A 17495-nucleotide genomic window follows, 5' to 3' on the forward strand; every position below is an offset into this window, starting at 1 on the left:
TAGGATAACACCATCACAGTCGTACACGAAAATCACCATAACTTTGACTGCTCCATTCGCACCATCAACAGAACAGGCTCCGCTAACGGTATACTACGCCTTCCACATCGCTGACAACGGGCTCTAGACAATGCTGGTGACTACTTTGAAGGACAGTAACAGGTGCAAACATGTAACTCTTTTGTATCGGTCGTGAATAAAAAGATGCCACTATTTAAGTTCTGGCCCTCGTATTTGTCGTGATGCGCTATGCAGTACTACTTGTTATCCTAGGAACAGCCGCCACCGTGGCCAGACCCATTAACGTTGTTTTAATCAGTGAGAGTAGAAGAGAAGTCTACTACAGGAAAGTTCTTGCGTGTTATCAGAGAAAGTGTGCAGATCAGATGTAAAAAGAAACGAGGGTCAAGCAGCGAATTTGTGTTTTTACCGAATATGTCTAATCAAATATGTCTAATATGATAATTAAAGATGTCTAATATGTCTAATTAATGATGGCCTTGTGCAAAGCGTGATTCATCTGAGCTTACAAACATCTGCGTTAGTTCCACACTTCAAAACTCTTCTGCACGTCTTTTTCCCTGATGCTGCGCAGGAGCTTCATGCTTTTTGCCTTCAGGGAAGTGCAAGAAAACGCTTGTAGTGAAATATTCATCCGCAGGGTGGATCGATTTTGATGAAGTTAGTCACAGTTTGTGATACAATCCCAACTGTCTGCCGACATTTGTGTACAAAAGATCCACTGGATGTGCAAGGTCGATAACACACAGTCCTCTGTAGATCGGTATGTCTTTCGTTCGTTTCGGTTTAACTTGACTCACAGTTCTGACTTGACTTCGATTTTCCTTGCAGTTTTCCAATTGTTTTGATACTAGACGCGGGAAACACATTGACTCGTGTGATTATCTGTAACTGAATACAGTTTACTCTTCCAGTTCTCTGTTTTGTGTACGCAACAAGTTATTGTAACATTCATTTCGAAGCAAACAAACAAAAAAACGGACCTACATATCGTACACAGTAACTTAAAAAGCAGTGTGACGTATTGTATTGTAACAGCGGGCCTAGAAACGATGGAGAGGCTCCGTATCCGCCGCAGCCACAATGGTCCACAACTCCACCACGACTACCGCAGTCCACGTCACCCCTCCGCCGCCCCACACCGAACCACTCTTTCAGGGTTACTGTGCGGTTCGGCCCCCGGTGGACCCCCCCCCCCCCCCCCCCCCAGGGAACGTCTCACACCAGACGAGTGTAATCCCTATGTTTGTATGGTAGGGTAATGGTGGTGTACGCGTACGTGGAGAACTTGTTTGCGCCTCGCCGACATAGTGTAGCTGAGGCGGAATAGGAGGAAGCAGCCCGCATTCGCCGAGGCAGATGGAAAACCGCCTAAAAACCATCCACAGACTGGCCGGCTCACCGGCTCTCGACACAAGTCCGCCGGGCGTATTCGTGCCGGGGACCGGGCGTTCCTTCCCATCGGAAAACCGGGCGGGCCTTGTGAAGTATTACTTCATTACAATGCATAATGGCCACTGAAAAAATTGTCACAGTTGATACTCATCCTAAAATGTTGCGTATTACCACTCCTAGTCTTCTCGAACTTTGGTAACAATGAACATTGATCTTGCAACATAATATTATAGCACCTCACTTTCATGTCGATGTCCGAGCATTTCTCGGTCACACATTCCTTGAAAGATTTACTGGACGAAAGGGAATGTGCAAGTACTCTGCTCCATCTCCGAATTTAATCCACCTACCCTTTTATCTTCGAGGAACGGTGTATGCGGCAAAACCACGAACAGTGGAAATTTTGAGAGAGCTAATTGAGCTGGCCTGCCCCGTTCTTGCATTATAAACAACACAGTCGGTACGTCACTGCGGTATACGATTGCTTGCTGAAGAGCAGTGCCTCCGAATTTCGTGTGTGAAATTTCTTAAAGCTTTTTACGTAAAACAAACGTTATTAACATTCTACATCTATGTTCTTCCTGTATACATATTTACTTCTCGACATAGTCACCCTGACAACCAATACATTTTTCCCAACGAGAGGCCAGTTTGTTGATACCGTCACTGTAGAACGTTTGACATTGTTGACGGAGCCACAACCTCATCTTTGCTTGCACCGCTTTATCACTCTCAAAGTGAAGTCTATGAAGGTGTTCTTAAAGGTTTGGAAACAAATAAATATCGGATGGTGCCAAGTCGGCGCTGTATGGGGCATGACTGACGACAGTGAATCCAGGGTTCGGATTGTTGTAGGTGTCGTCGCGCTTGTGTGTGATCTGGGCATGTTGAAAGAGAGAGTATTCCATGTGTGAACGATCTCTTCGATTTCGAAACTCGATTGCAGCATGCTGTTTGGCAGGCACCGACATAGTAAAGTTACACAGTGCCATGTACACTATACAATTCGGAGCCCTCTACCGAGTGTGAATATGCAGACATCAAGAATAAAGATGTTGAATGTCAGTAATATTTATTTTTGATTGTCCTACGGAGAGAGTAAGTAGCACACGATGTGACTGATCACCTTCACTTTTACCTCTTGAGCATTTAACAACGGTAATATCGGTCAGTACTTATTACTAGTACTAGACAGTACGACCAAAGTAAAACCATCCCTGGTTTCATGCACCACATACGAATCTTAACAGCATGCAACGGTTTTGCAATGAAACTGATGAAATTTCGGAATCATGTTGGGTGTTCTGCGCGTTCTCGGTGAACCAGACTTCCAGATTTCACACTACCTTTTTCCTCAGAACCTACGGACAGAACTGAATATACACATGTTGATCTGTAGGCATTAATTATCGAACAATAGAAACCTTTAACTATAAAAACTCAGGTCTTTGTTCTTCCAAGAGACCTTTTACTTCGCATTTGCACAGCTAATCGTCGTTGCGATATTCTCGAACTTTTCTGCAGCCAGTATTACATTTCAGTTATGTTTTGTAATATTCAGACTCATCTGAATAGTTTTCTGACCATCTACTTTCTGTCTAAATTACTGTATTATGAAATGCCAGTTTATTTTGGCTACATTGTATAAAAATATGTAGTTAACCTGCATGTTGATTATACTGTAAGTAGCTGCAGCAGAAGTGGCTGGGGGTACGCAGTCTCAATCGTCATCGTGCAACAATTTAGATTGACGTTGCTGTACATGACTGTGTCTTTATGTCAATTCAAGATATGTTTAATGTAAGAATGAAAGTAAATGGAATACACCCGCTAAATTTATGCGGTATTTATAACGTTACCGTAAATAAACTGAACTTTTTAAGCCGGTTATATGTCAGTCACATTAAAAACTGTCACGTGTTTCCCAATTCATGTCGGCGCGTCAATTGCTAGGAGTCTACCGATACAGAACACCGGTAAACTTACAAAGACATCAGTACTGTTTTTTCAGATACCTCTCGATATAATCAGTCTATCCAAAATTCAACAGCAGATTTCTCCATGACTCTCTTAAGGGGCAACAATATACTTCAGAAGCTCAACTGTTAGCAGAAAGGGGGAATTTTAAATATGTCTGAGAGAGGAAAGAAATGTAATGAATACAAATGTGTCCTTGCGAAAAATGAAACATGGAAGCGATCTGTGAGTAAAGGTTACGAGGGTGATGACATCGAGGAAGCGTGGGAGGCCGATGGCGGCCTGCGCGTCTCTTTGGTTGTGTTGCGTTTTTTGTGAGAACCGTTGATCATTACAGAAAGGGAGAGTATTAAGACAGAGCGCAGGGAACGGCTGGCATGGGGCCGCCACGTAATGCCAGTCATTGGTTTCTAGCACTGCTATTTCCGACCTCTCAATACTTTGTTTGCTTAACCTGCGGCTACGTGCTTTATCGTTGCCAGGATGCGATTTGGATTGGCGTTATTATAAAGTTTCGGATGCACGTAATGCGGTGTCGTTGCTTGCGCTGGCACAAAATGATACTGGAGATGTGGGATTACCAATTTTTGAATCAATTACTCATCCCTGTTCTCATAATAATCCGATATCTGCGTAGTTCCGCCAGATGTCCCTTTGCATACCTCAGGTTTCCGAGCTTACGAGTATTATTCGATTTGGTTTATATTTCTCATACGTCTGAATTAGTACATGATGTCTAGTAAAAAAAGTAAAATTTCCTTAACAAATTTAACTTTGATTTGTGGACTGGGAAAAATTTCTACATCAGTATACAAATTTCCTGGAAACTTTTCGAGACGACGCTTCGCTCCTTCTGTCGATCCCTGTCTTAAATGCTGCAGTATACAAGAAAGTTGCGAAACCTAATAAACCGTGGAGAAGCTGACCTGAATTGGGGAACCACTGCATTCAATAGGACAGTCAATCGTAAATGTGAGAACATCTTCTTCCTTTCTCCATAAGCTATTTGCGTGAGAGCAGATTCTGGTCCCCTAGCATAGCTCATACGACGTTACAGGACTGGTCAGGCGCGCTGTTACAAACAGTACCGTCGCTTTAACTTAATCGAAACTCACATACAGCCCGCCACTCAAAACACTTCGCGTATTAGAGAGGGTTATCAAATTGATCTTAAAAGAAATTGTTGGAAAGGAGGGTTTCTGCTCGGATTGTGAAAACAAATTAGTCATTATGTGTCACGGAGGTACTCAAGGAACTGCAATGGGGCTGCTAAATAATTCTCCTGCCTAAAACGTATGTTCCACGTAACCGTAGCAAGGCCGATTAGGCTGATTTCTCTCTCACCCTCACTCCATTGTCGAATGAAAAAATGAAGGGGGTGGAACAAGCGATAACTGTAGAAATCTGCCTTCGTTATACAGATCCCAATTTCAGCATTGGTCGAAGTGCTCCCCATTGTTTCGTCGAAATTCCCTGTAAAATCTAAAGTAAAATATGAATTAATGTTTCCTTCTACAAAGGTAAAGTGATTTTGCACGATGACAGTATGCATTGACATGTATTTCACTGCTATTCCGAAAAAAAAAATTGTCACATATTTATGATTCGTGATTCCTAGGAGCGATCTTTCGAAATCATCAGATGTAAATGTTATAAATAAACGATATTCTTTAACGACAACTCGCAACATTAAATCAGATGGTTGCTTTAAGGCACATCTGCACAGATTAAGACCACTGTTTGTATAACTTGCTATAAAAGCATCACCCGTGGTAACAAGTGCGTCATACATATCTTACCCACGTATGAATTTTAATAAACGACATGATAAAAAACTTTATATGTTGAGTAGTACCATAAGTCATTCTGAGGAGGTTCTATTTTACTTACTCTAAATTCCTAAGAGACACTTGTTCTCCGGGTGTTCCTACGGAACTCAACGTCAGGGTTTTACACAGAAGCTTCAAAACAACAGGTCCGTAACTTACCCAATAACATATATTTGCAGCCTATATAAGTACTGGAAACGCTTTCATGTAAGTGAGTGACTGCAGTTGTTGTGCATAGCAGTGAAACATTGTCAGTTGTAGCGACATACGCTATGTGATCAAAAGCATATGGACACCTGGCTGAAAATGAGTTACAAGTTCGTGGTGCCATCGATAGGTAATGCAGGAATTCAGTATGATGTTGGCCCACACTTAGTCTTGATGACAGCTTCCACTCTCGCAGGCATAAGTTCAGTCAGGTGCTGGGATGTTTCTTGGGAATGGCAGCCCATTCTTCACGGAATGCTGCATTGAGGAGAGGTATCGATGTCGGTCGGTGAGGCCTGGCACGGAATCGGATTCAGATCAAGACTCTGTGCACGGCAGTCCATTACAGGGATGTTATTGTCGTGTAACTACCCTGCCACAGGCCGTGGATTATGAACAGGTGCTCTATCGTGCTGAAAGGTGCAATCGCCATCCCCGAATTGCTCTTCAATAGTGGTAAGCAAGAAGGTGTTTAAAACATCAATGTAGGCCTGTGCTGTGATAGTGATTGTTAAATCGTTAGAGTGGATGTCTTTGCATTTTTAGTTAACATGAAATGGCTTCCAGTAATTTGGAATCAGTCCTTTGTAAAGGCATAACAATTGAAATCTGCTCTCATCGTGAGAGTATAAACGCATTTACCATGATCGCTGTAATTACATGATCTCCCAGGAAGGCCCGAGACCATTTACCATACACGCAGATTCTGGAGTCTCCTGTGACTCCCATACCACTCTCACGGAAGTTTTGCTGACGAGTATGAAGTTGCAAGCGCATATGATTCTAGTCTCAATTATTTTGATACATATGCTGGACATAATGATGTGGAATGGTTGCTCTCGGAGCTTGAAAACACTGCGAGGAACGTTGATGATATTTACACCATCATCATTCCTATTACCAATAAAAGAGCACTCCGTCGTCAGGCCGCGAGTGGCCTACCAGGACCATCCGACCGCCGTGTCATCCGCGGAGGAGGATGCGAATAGGAGGGGTGTGGGGTCAGCACACCGCTCCCTCGGTCGTAAGATGGTATTCTTGACCGAAACCGCAACTATTGGGTCGAGTAGCTCCGCAATTGGCATTGCGAGGCTGAGTGCACCCCGAAAAATGGCCACAGCGCATGGCGGCCTGGATGGTCACCCATCCAAGTGCCGACCACGCCCGACAGCGCTTAACTTCGGTGATCTCACGGGAACCGGTGCATCCACTGCGGCAAGGCCGTTGCCCTATTACTAATAAGCAGGAAGATAAATTGCTATACAAGAATGCAGCTGATTGTTGCACTTTCGGTAGATATTGGGTAAAGAAGGGGCAACACCACTTAGGTATCATGCCATCTGACCTGCAAGTTACACAGAGCTTCACGTAATTCTTGGAACCTGGATTACCTATGCTCACAACACATACTCGTTTTCATCGACAAGTTAAGCAGGTATGAAGCTAATTTCCTATTTGAGCCGTCGGCTAATTATGGTATGAACTAAGATCAGGTTAACGTGCTACTTGACGCCACTGAGAGATAGATTTCGTTTTCGGAGAGAGTAACCAAGAGTGTTACTTGACCCACTGACATTCATGCAAGGGCCGCTACAGAAACTTGCTGAATCCACGTGTCAGGAGGATTTACATCTCATTAGAGCTCCATTTCTCAAAGATGAAAAGTTTCAACTTGTAGCGAAGTAGCTGGTTTTTCCAAATGAATATCTGGATTCAAGAGAGAATCTCGATGAAACCAAGCAGTCTGGCACAGGTGCATGCACCAACAAATGTTCAGGCGCTGTCATATGACATGCATAGTAAATGCCTGGTAGGATTTCACCATCGCTAATTTAGGGGAATACGCAAGGCTTTATATGGACAGGGATGTGCACTTACTTGCAGACGTTCAAAATTTATGCCATGTGACGCCATGTTGAAAAAAACAAATGTCAATAATGAACTCTTGATTGATGTCGACACGCTATTTTTTTTTATCAAACAAGGGATTTCTGGGGACTTTGACAATGGGTCCATAGATACACCAAGGCAGATAACCTGTAAATGCATGAACAATTCAGTGCATATGGTGGTAGAAGCTATATCATGTACGTAGATAATAACAATGCCACGCAACATTATCTAGCTACTGAAAAGTTTTGATAGTTGTATGACGAAGAAATCGCAAGACTGGGTTAAAAAAATGAAAGCTATACCGGCAGATTCTGAAGCGGGATTATTTTTATAGGTAGATTTAACGTATTATATTAGTTTGCATCACTTGTACAGCGATTTGCTCCTGTGTCCAGAGCGCCAAGTTCTGCAAAACGATTCCCACCAACAGCTGTTGACTACGCTAGATTGATAAGCTCAAAAATGGTTCAAATGGCTCTGAATACTATGGGACTTAACTTCTGAGGTCATAAGTCCCCTAGAACTTAGAACTACTTAAACCTAACTAACCTAAGGACATCACACACATCCATGGCCGAGGCAGGATTCGAACCTGCGACCGTAGCGGTCGCGCGGTTCCAGACTTTAGCGCCTAGAACCGCTCGGCCACCCAGGCGGGCAATTGATAAGCAAGGGACATACTACATTACTGATATCTCTAGGAATCTTTCAAGTTGGGGTTGCAACTGGATGGTGTCACCCGTGACCCGCTCTATTTCCTTCAAGGGGTGACCCTGGCTGAAAGAACATATTGACTTAGACACCAAAAAGAGGGCTTCTGCGATGTTTACACATCTGAAAGATTTTGATAGACTTGCAAATAATGCAATTTCCGGCAGAACTATAGAAAAAATTAGAGAGCATCAGGAAATTCACTTAGCTACCCTTTGGGATGGGCGTTGTGCACCAACAGGTTATATTGCCAGGCCATATTATAAATGGTCCCAATCTTCAACAGACACTTCATCATTCTGAAGATGGCTAAGGTTTTCACAGAGTTCATAAAACCTGTTATGTGGATATGCGTATGTTAAATGGTTCAAATGGCTCTGAGCACTATGGGACTTGACATCTGTGGTCATCAGTCCCCTAGAACTCAGAACTACTTAAACCCAAGTAACCTAAGGACGTAACACACATTCATACCCGAGCCTGCGACCGTAGTGGTCACGCGGTTCCAGACTGAAGCGCCTAGTACCGCACGGCCACACCGGCCGGCATGCGTATGTTAGCCCTTTGTAAACTCTACATTGATGTTGTGTATATGGTGATATATTCTGTATGTGGAACAGTAAGACTCACTTATCATAGTGTATGTATGTAGGCGTATATATCTGTGAGCATATGTACATGTGATTCTCTCTTTGTGCACTATGTATGTGAGCTGTATTGTATTGGACACCCTGTGTGTGTGTGTGTGTGTGTGTGTGTGTGTGTGTGTGTGTGAGAGAGAGAGAGAGAGAGAGAGAGAGAGAGAGAGAGAGAGGGGGGGGGGGGGAGAGATAATACCGTATGGGTAAGACAGAGAGCACACGTTGTATGTGTCGTATATATTGTCTGCATGTTATGTTAAGTTTCAGTTCTGCTGGCCATACCAAAAAAGTCTGCATTTAGTTTAGTGTTCTGTCCCATAGAGTAACTGTAAAAATATTCCATGCCAGCTATAGTTAAAGTAGATCAACTGAAGAGCAGTAGATAAGTGGTTCAACTGTACTGCAGCATAAACTGTGCTACAACAGTTTTAATCTGATGGAGAAAAGACATAAAAATGTATGAACTATAGAGAAAAGCATATTAACCTGTGAAACATATTTTGGATATATTTCTATACATTGCTAAATTACTTTTTAACATTGTATATACAAATTTCATATTTCGTTATTTCTGTGTTCAATCAAATATTATATGGAAATGAACAAGTCCAAGATATAAAAGCTGAAATCTATTTTGAAGAAAAAGTGATCAAAGAAATTAGTGTAATTTGTTAAACAGTAGTCGTTCATTTCCTTTCATTCTATAGTGTCAAATATATAGATAATTGTTTAGAGTATGCAGCTATATGTGTATTACACCCATATTTTTCTATGAGAATGGACTCATTTACACGTCAGTTTTAAATTAAGCAGCCACACTTCTGCATAAAGTTTTGAAGTCTACAGTAGGCAGACACATTTGCATTACACACATAGAGAAATGCGTTTACAGTTCATGAAAAGTGTTGAAATATGAACACCCACACTTAATGCTGAAACAGCCTGGTGTTCTGTGGTGGCATAGGACAGCTCTCAGTCACAGTCGAGCCAGCCGTGGCGGTCGCAGCTGAGGATACAGCATCAGGCTGCTGGCGTCACTATGGACCAGTGGTAGCGGCGGTGATGCAGGGGTTAGGGGTGGCAGCAGAACTTGCAGAGGGCCTCCACTGTGATGCTTGTTTAAATAAAGACATAAACATCACTATCCTTCCTCAGCATAGCACAAGTTGACTTAGGGCAAGTCTGATCCCAACTGAGGATGACAATCTATTACATCAGAGGGAAATTGGACTGAAACTTTGGAGAAACAGTAAGCGTGACGTCAGAGGAAAACACAGTGGCCACCTTGATTTGTAAATCTGATCTGACTGCTATAAATAGCCCTCTAGGTCCCTCCGTGTCTGAATGAATATAGGGGACAACATTTTAAGTGGGGCAGTTTCATATATGGCAGACAAGTCCAAACTGATTACTTCCCTTTTGTCACAGTATCCAAGGGTCACCATTTTGGATTCTTGCATCATAGAGCTGCGGCAATATCCCTGGTAAGCCGTCCGAATTCTTTGAATTTCGCACCAACAGAACAATAACCATCTTTTGAGTTTCGCGCCAATTTCTTCATATGACAGTAGCCTTACTTCCACACTGACATCATAGGATTCGGGTAAAACCCTTACTATTTTGAATTTGCAGCCAATTTTTGAATTTCCCGCCATTGTCTAAATCAGCAGCAGTGCATGATGTCATATAGGGATGGGGGAAGTGAGAAACTCAATAACGTCATCGATGACTTCATAGGGGAAGGGGAAGGGGGTTGGAGACATCCTTCGTCACAGAACCAGCTCTGCCTGCCTGCTAAAGACAACATTGTGTTGTAGGTATACTATCATTGCATGTAGCCTCATCCTTCAAGATTGTAGTTAGGAGCCCATAATGTTGAGTGGAGCTTGGCATAGTCACCATGTTTTTAGATTTATTGGCGATTGGCGGCAGTCTGTGTTAGAGTGAGTCCTACTACGTGTCGTACGGATGGAAGGTCGCAATTCTACAAGCGCTGTGGAGTTGCTATTAAGTGAAAATAGAATTTTAATGTTTAACAGTGTAAAAGCCTGGATTTATTTTAGAAAAGTGTGACCTGACACTACGCGGCGGAAAGAAAATGACTAATTATAGGAGAAATGTATAAGCACTTTCATGCCAGGCCAACAATCGCACGACCTCGGAAGTATTTTAATAATATGAACAGATGTATTCGTATACGTCTGTTCAACCATACCACGACAGAATTAGGGACAACACGAGTTTGGTAATCAAAAACGGAACCTCGTGCAACTACCGCATGGAAGTTTTACTGGAAGGTGATTTTGCTAAAAGAAAAACATCCTTCACTCCATCTGGTTGACCGTATTAAGGTTATTCTTGACTAACACTGTCTTGGTAGCGAAAATATTGCTTTAATGGTATGTTTCGCCTTTGTAGGACATCGGCAGATTATCTACAAACAGAATAAAGAGAAAATAACAGTTAGTGGATGGTCCTATCATGTACGGCTGTAGTAAAATTTCTAATGAAATTTTTACGAACCATAGATCGAGAGATATTTGTAGAACTACTATTCTGTGGAATAAGCGTGCATCCACATCGAGGTAACCAGGACATGTGCCTAGACAATGAACATGAGCTGATAAGCAAACCTTAATAAGTAGAAAGAATGCAGGACGTAGTGGCAAGTCAAATAAAGTGTTAAAATGCAAAACTGATACTCTGATGATTCCCTAAAATAGCGAAACGCGTTATCATAGAAATATTTTCGTAATCAAGACTGTTTTATTCAAGAAAATGAAAGAAGTCATGACCACCTCGCAGTTTATAGGATATTGCACGATACTTTCCAGCAGCCATACTGTCACCGAGGAACTGAGAAAAATAGCTTGTTTGGATGAAGCAGGATTACAATTTCCATCTGGCCACACTGATTTATGGTTCTCAGTGATTTCTGTCGGTCCACTTCGGCTTAGGTTTCCCGTGGCTACCGCTTCAATAGGAAAGACAGCAGTCCATTTTTCACTCCATCTCATTCCACGTGATGCAGTGCTCCATTTCAGTTGAAACAGGGATATGAGTGTAGTTTTCTCTTTACTGCTATGTGATACTCCATTTTATTTCACCTTCGTCGTGAACACTGTGAACATTAAAAACATTGCCGCAATTTTGAGTTTAATGTACCGTTCCCACATCAAAGTCGTGGTAGAAGGTATTAATAAATTACTGTTTCAAACTCTTAGAATCTTTGGAGCATCGTGTGTAACTGTTGGTTTGAATAGAAATCCATATCTGGGCATATACCATTTCCATGATGGGAGGACAAGCTTGTAAAACCATCTCTTCCACTCTGCCGCATCCATGGACGAGTGGCCGCTAAGGAAATGATTGAAACTGCAGCCAACTAACTACTGTGCTGACAATGCCCAATGCCAATTAATTTTGTGGAAGTGGAACGGGATGTGGGTGGTGAGGAGGTAGAAGAGACGATGTATAATGTGACACTTGAACACTAGGCTTTGTCATCGTATTAGACAGTTAGTTATAAATGAAGTAAGTATAATAATCAGACTAGATTACTATTACTCTTTCACCCAGCAGACTCGAGAAATTGGAACTGATAGTTCTACGTACTGATTCTGGTGGCGTGGAAGGGGTTCATTTCCGGACATGGGCTGCCATTCCGATCAGTGCCTACTCTTTGGCTTGTACATGTCTTTGCAGTTTGTAACAACAATTTCCGAATACTCTGTCGATTGAAAAAGCTGGACGTGCTGTTTGGACCTAATCTTGCTGAAGAAATATCCTCAGCAGTCCCTTCCACTATTACATGGAAAGCACAGACATGTATATTTGAGGACGAGATCAGTCGTTGAATTCAGTTCTTGCTTGTTATGAGTCCAGTTGTAATTAATCTTGCCTCCTCACAAATTTCTTACTCCAATTGAAATGTTCGATTCCGAATAAATTTCTGCCTAACTTGTGTTAATTTTTATACTTAAATTATATATTAAACACCTAAAGATAATTTGGCATATATTTGATCGTGAAAACATTATTTTTCTGATAACATAATTTTATTTCTTATATCGCTCCATTTAGTAACACCGGTCTTGAACCATGAAAATCAGTAATCACAATTGTTAGCTTAAATGATAAAAACCCGTTTTACATTGTAACTAATATTATTATACTTCATTTTTCCTGCAAATAAAATTTCTGTTTATTTTTTTAATTTTTTTGTTTTTATTAGCAATAATTCGGCCGACAATCATACGAAGACAGAAAACTGATATGTTTATGTTGTCAAAATTTTCAACTTTCGTTATTAATTACTAGGCGAATAAATCTCTATATAAATAATTATTTCCCAAGAACATTATGTAAATTATACCTAAAAAGTAGTTTAAATTAATACAGTCATAATAGAAGTCATTTGAATTACATCCTGTTCTAGATGGCTCTGGAAGGTAACTACCTCATACTTACTGAAATTTTAGGCTCCAAACAAACCACAATAGTATCAGTTGTTTTCGAGTTTGCTGAATATAATATCAAGTTCTTTGCGTTGTGTTGAAATGTTACACTGTGTTTTTACTTAACAAGTGGTGTTGGAGAAAGTGTCAAGAATTTATGAATAAATACTGATGTCAAAAAGCAACAGTTTTCCAGCTGCTTCTGCTGAAACGAAACAAAAGAAAAACTGAGCATGGGCGCATAAACAGCAACAGACATCCTAGACAACGAGACAGCCATAGGAAGATAAGTAACATTTGTCTGCTAATATAGGGTTACTGTCCTTATGAAATTATGTAAAGGTTGACAACACTAGAATAGTTACTTCAAAGTAGGATATTTACTTTCTGTATGTCTACGAATATTTCGGCAGTAAGGTATATGTAACATTATACAGTGCATTGTAGCACTTCGCCAGCTTTAACGGACTGTTGTCTACTTTTCATTAACTTGAAATTTGCTCAATGCAAATACCGTAGTCGGCGATCTTAATACTACTTTATTCGCCTATACATGGGTCTACGCTCAGTTCACAAAGGTGAAATTCTGTCTCGCTTGGCTGCATCGGACGTGACGAAACTCAGCGCGCAAATTCAGCATCACTTCACCCCAAGCTGTTACACCGCTCTCCCATTCCGTCATTCTAAACGCAATTCAACCCGGCATAATTCCACGGCTTATACGCTGTTTATAGTGCTGTTATGGCTTGACGAGTCCTGCCTCAGTTTTCAGCTCGTAAATCAGTGGGCAACGCTTGAACGCCCCAGCATGTATCCCTGGTGCTCGTTACGTAATTATCAAATCACGCCGAGTTTACGATGCCGTAATTCGTGATGCAAGACGCGCCTAGTATGATAATCAATCTGTCAGCAAAATGAAGCGTTCCAATTATTGACTGCCTGGAAAACGGCGTTAATTCGCTGACGTCATGTGGAGAGAGAACTTCTTGACCCCTCGGCAGCGAAGTTATTTGTACCACTTTCGCTGAAGAGCTGTTGCGAAATATATAAGATAGTGTTGCAAAATATATTAGATACAATTCTCGTCGAAGCAGAGGGGCAAGGTATTTCTTGTAAGAATATCGATTTTGTTCAAGTAGGGATACGGATGGAAGTTATTGCACCACTCTCCTTTTAGAGCACTTCATCAGAAAGAATTTATGCATACATGCGACAAATTTAGTTAGTGGTTTTGATCATTCCACATATGAACAGCGTATATTATTATTACACTATCATTTGTTTTCACCGTCTTCGTATCACAATTATCATGGTGATTACTAATTTTTGTCTACAAGGGTCATCTTGACATCCATGTAGGTGCATATACAACTGTTTCCATAAGCAACTACATAGAGCTGAAGATATTTTTCTTACATGGTAGGTGATTCAACTGTATGAGTCGTATTTGAGTGAGACTGATATAACAGAATCCTTTCGAGTCGGTGAACGCGGTGGAAAAGGTCCGTGGTAATAAAATGCATAGTTTTCGGGCAATAAGGCCACACATCGAGGAGCCATACGCCAGTTCTGTAGGCAAAAAGTGTTATTGACTAACAAAAATAAACTCCACAATACACTGTACAGTACGTAATGGAAAAGACTGCTTAAGCATTAATAGACACATTTATTTTTATCCTTTAACATGTTCACATACTTATGTAGATAAATATGTACATAAATACATGCATAATTGTATGTCCAAAGGATATGCTCATTCACAATCAGTATATAGGAGATCTCTTACCTAAACACCGAAGGAGGGTTTGTACTTCTGCATTGCAAAATGGCATTTATATATTAGTGTATTTTAGTATATTGTTTGTATTCATATGTGACAATGGGCTCTCTTTACTAATAATTCATGGTAGAACTTTTGAGAACAGTACAAAGAATTAATAACAACACCGCCTTCGCAATGCTTTATACCAAAATTAGTATTTCCCACCCGTTACATTGCTCCTAGTACGTAACCGAAATTCGTTATTGTTGCCTTTGTCACATAACCTTAAGTCTGCCAGGTATAAATGATCAAGTCCTTAACAACTGGCGAAGACACCTGGTCATAGGCACCTGAATTAAGTTTCATTAATAATACTCGCTGATTTTATCTTACAGTACCTTCAAAACAAATTTATGTCTAATACTAAGTCGAAACCTGCAAATAGCATTATGAGTAGTAGCGCAATGGGGTGCTGGCGCATTTGGTTTGTATTGGTTGCATGCATCCAGGAGTAATAATACATTCCAGAAGAATCTTTTGTTCTGTTAACTGATTTATGACACCTTGGGGACGATTTATGACCAACTGAGGATAGTGTAACCTTATGAGAAAACACACACCACTCCCTCTCCGCCAGCACCTCCCCGACTCCTCTCAGAAATCCTCCACCCCCTCTTAATCGCCAATAAAGCACATCTAATCGCCAATAAAGCACATCTTCAGTGCCAAATTAATTGACTAATTAATTAAAACGATCACTTAATTAATCCCTCCTGTTCTGGGAAACCTCCCAGCCCCTGATGCCTCCTCCACTCCCTCCACTCCCGCACCTGGAAACTGGAGGGAAAAGACCCAGTCTGTGCTGGAGAGGATGGCTCTCATGACACGAAATTCAAATCATTGTCAGTTACAGATAAAAGTATATAGTGTTTATTTATAAAATTCAGTTTTCAGAGGTTGGATTCCTCTTTTATTTGTCATCGAAGCACGTCTTGTAAAATACATTGAAAAGGAGTAGTTAAAGACGCAAACAGGCCGCCTTTTTTCGATTGTACAAGAAAACCCATCACGAAATCGGTGTCAACATAACTCACCACAAGTAAGTACACTGTTAAAAACCTCCTGATCATGTCTTCTCAAATGTGAACACGCCATCTACTGCACTGAACCACATGCCAGTGTCCCATGCAGAGCTCTAAGCCGGAAGAGAGCACACACTGACCGCTGGAAGCCGAGGTGCACCCAAGGTCTCAACACCACAGTACACCACGGGGGACTGCCAGCAATCTGCTATGAATCCGCATCTCATGGTATTAGCACATTGACTGTACAGAGACAGTCAATCAATACTGAAATTACAAGATGCATACTGAGCGGCCAGAAAGCTTCACTACCCATGCCAGCGGACGCAAGCTACATTTTTTTGTGACCATCTGGCAGACAGGTCACTCTACAGCCATGGTCCCCCTTGTTCATGGCTGTGTCCTTTTCTAGGAGAATTCCTACTTCAAGTGGCTACTTCTGGTTGCAGCACCCACACAATCTGTTTCCAAACACACTCCTTCTACTCCAGCTCATTGGAAGCAGCTGCTCTATGTGCTCACCCTGCTATACAGATACAGACTAAGCTAGTTCACAATACCACCAGCAGAGGTCACTTGGAAAAACAATCTCTGCACCTCTCACCCCATCCTTCCTCACCGCTCCCCACCATTACATTGGAGGTAGCTGACAATTTCTAATTTCAGATCACTACTTTGTGGCACATCCTTATGCAAATTGCGTGATAGGATAGAGTCAACAAGAAATACCACTGCAAGATAAAGTTCACTGCGATGTATTGAAAACCAATATACATGACACACTGAAACCGTGATCAATTCTGTAGTAGCAGATGTCATGGCTAAATGTCAGAGATTGGGGAAACTTCCATAGGACACCACAGTGTGTTGACCACACTGGCAGCTGCACACTCATCTCCTGGCAGCCACACACTGTTCTACCAAACGCTCGGAGGTCGGAGAGCCTATCATCAAGTAGTCAACCGATCAGTTTTCAGAGGTCCAATAATCGTCCAGCACTAACACCTGTCATGTTGCATTTTCTCACACAACACACACATCCGCTTCTGGTGCCATTCACCTGGCATACTGGCTAATTCACTAGTCAGTCACCGAGAGAGTGCCGCCGCTAGGACTTGTCCCCGCGGCCACAAGCAAAAGCCGACCGGTCAGAGCTTTCTTTGCAACTAACCGCCTGTCACAGGCTAAGCTAAGTCGTGACTTTCAGTCAACTGAAGAATCGTGACCACTCATGCCCCTAGCCACGACACACTTCAAGGCAAGCAGGTGTGGCTTGGTCTTACAGCTCTGATTGCAATTCCACCCCTACATAGACTCACCCCAGTTTAAAAAATACATTTTACCCGAACTGAGAAAGGGATGTTGACTATACACCTCGATTTCTCACGCAAAATGCAGATTTATTCCTTTTATACGAGTTATTTTCGAAGACAGAAGAAATCAGGGCATAAGCTCGTTTTAACATCGCTTAAGTATTGTAACCTGTTATGAAAATTCTGTAAAAATATGGCATAGGCTAC

At 41.7% G+C, this 17495-nt stretch overlaps 1 pseudogene; it reads right to left on the minus strand.

Annotated features, from left to right (window-relative positions):
- Positions 1 to 6540: 6540 nt before the first annotated feature.
- On the minus strand, positions 6541 to 6658 carry LOC124557213 (annotated as a pseudogene).
- Positions 6659 to 17495: the final 10837 nt, after the last annotated feature.

Source organism: Schistocerca americana, chromosome X, assembly GCF_021461395.2.
Source record: "Schistocerca americana isolate TAMUIC-IGC-003095 chromosome X, iqSchAmer2.1, whole genome shotgun sequence".
Taxonomy (NCBI): Eukaryota; Metazoa; Arthropoda; class Insecta; order Orthoptera; family Acrididae; genus Schistocerca; species Schistocerca americana.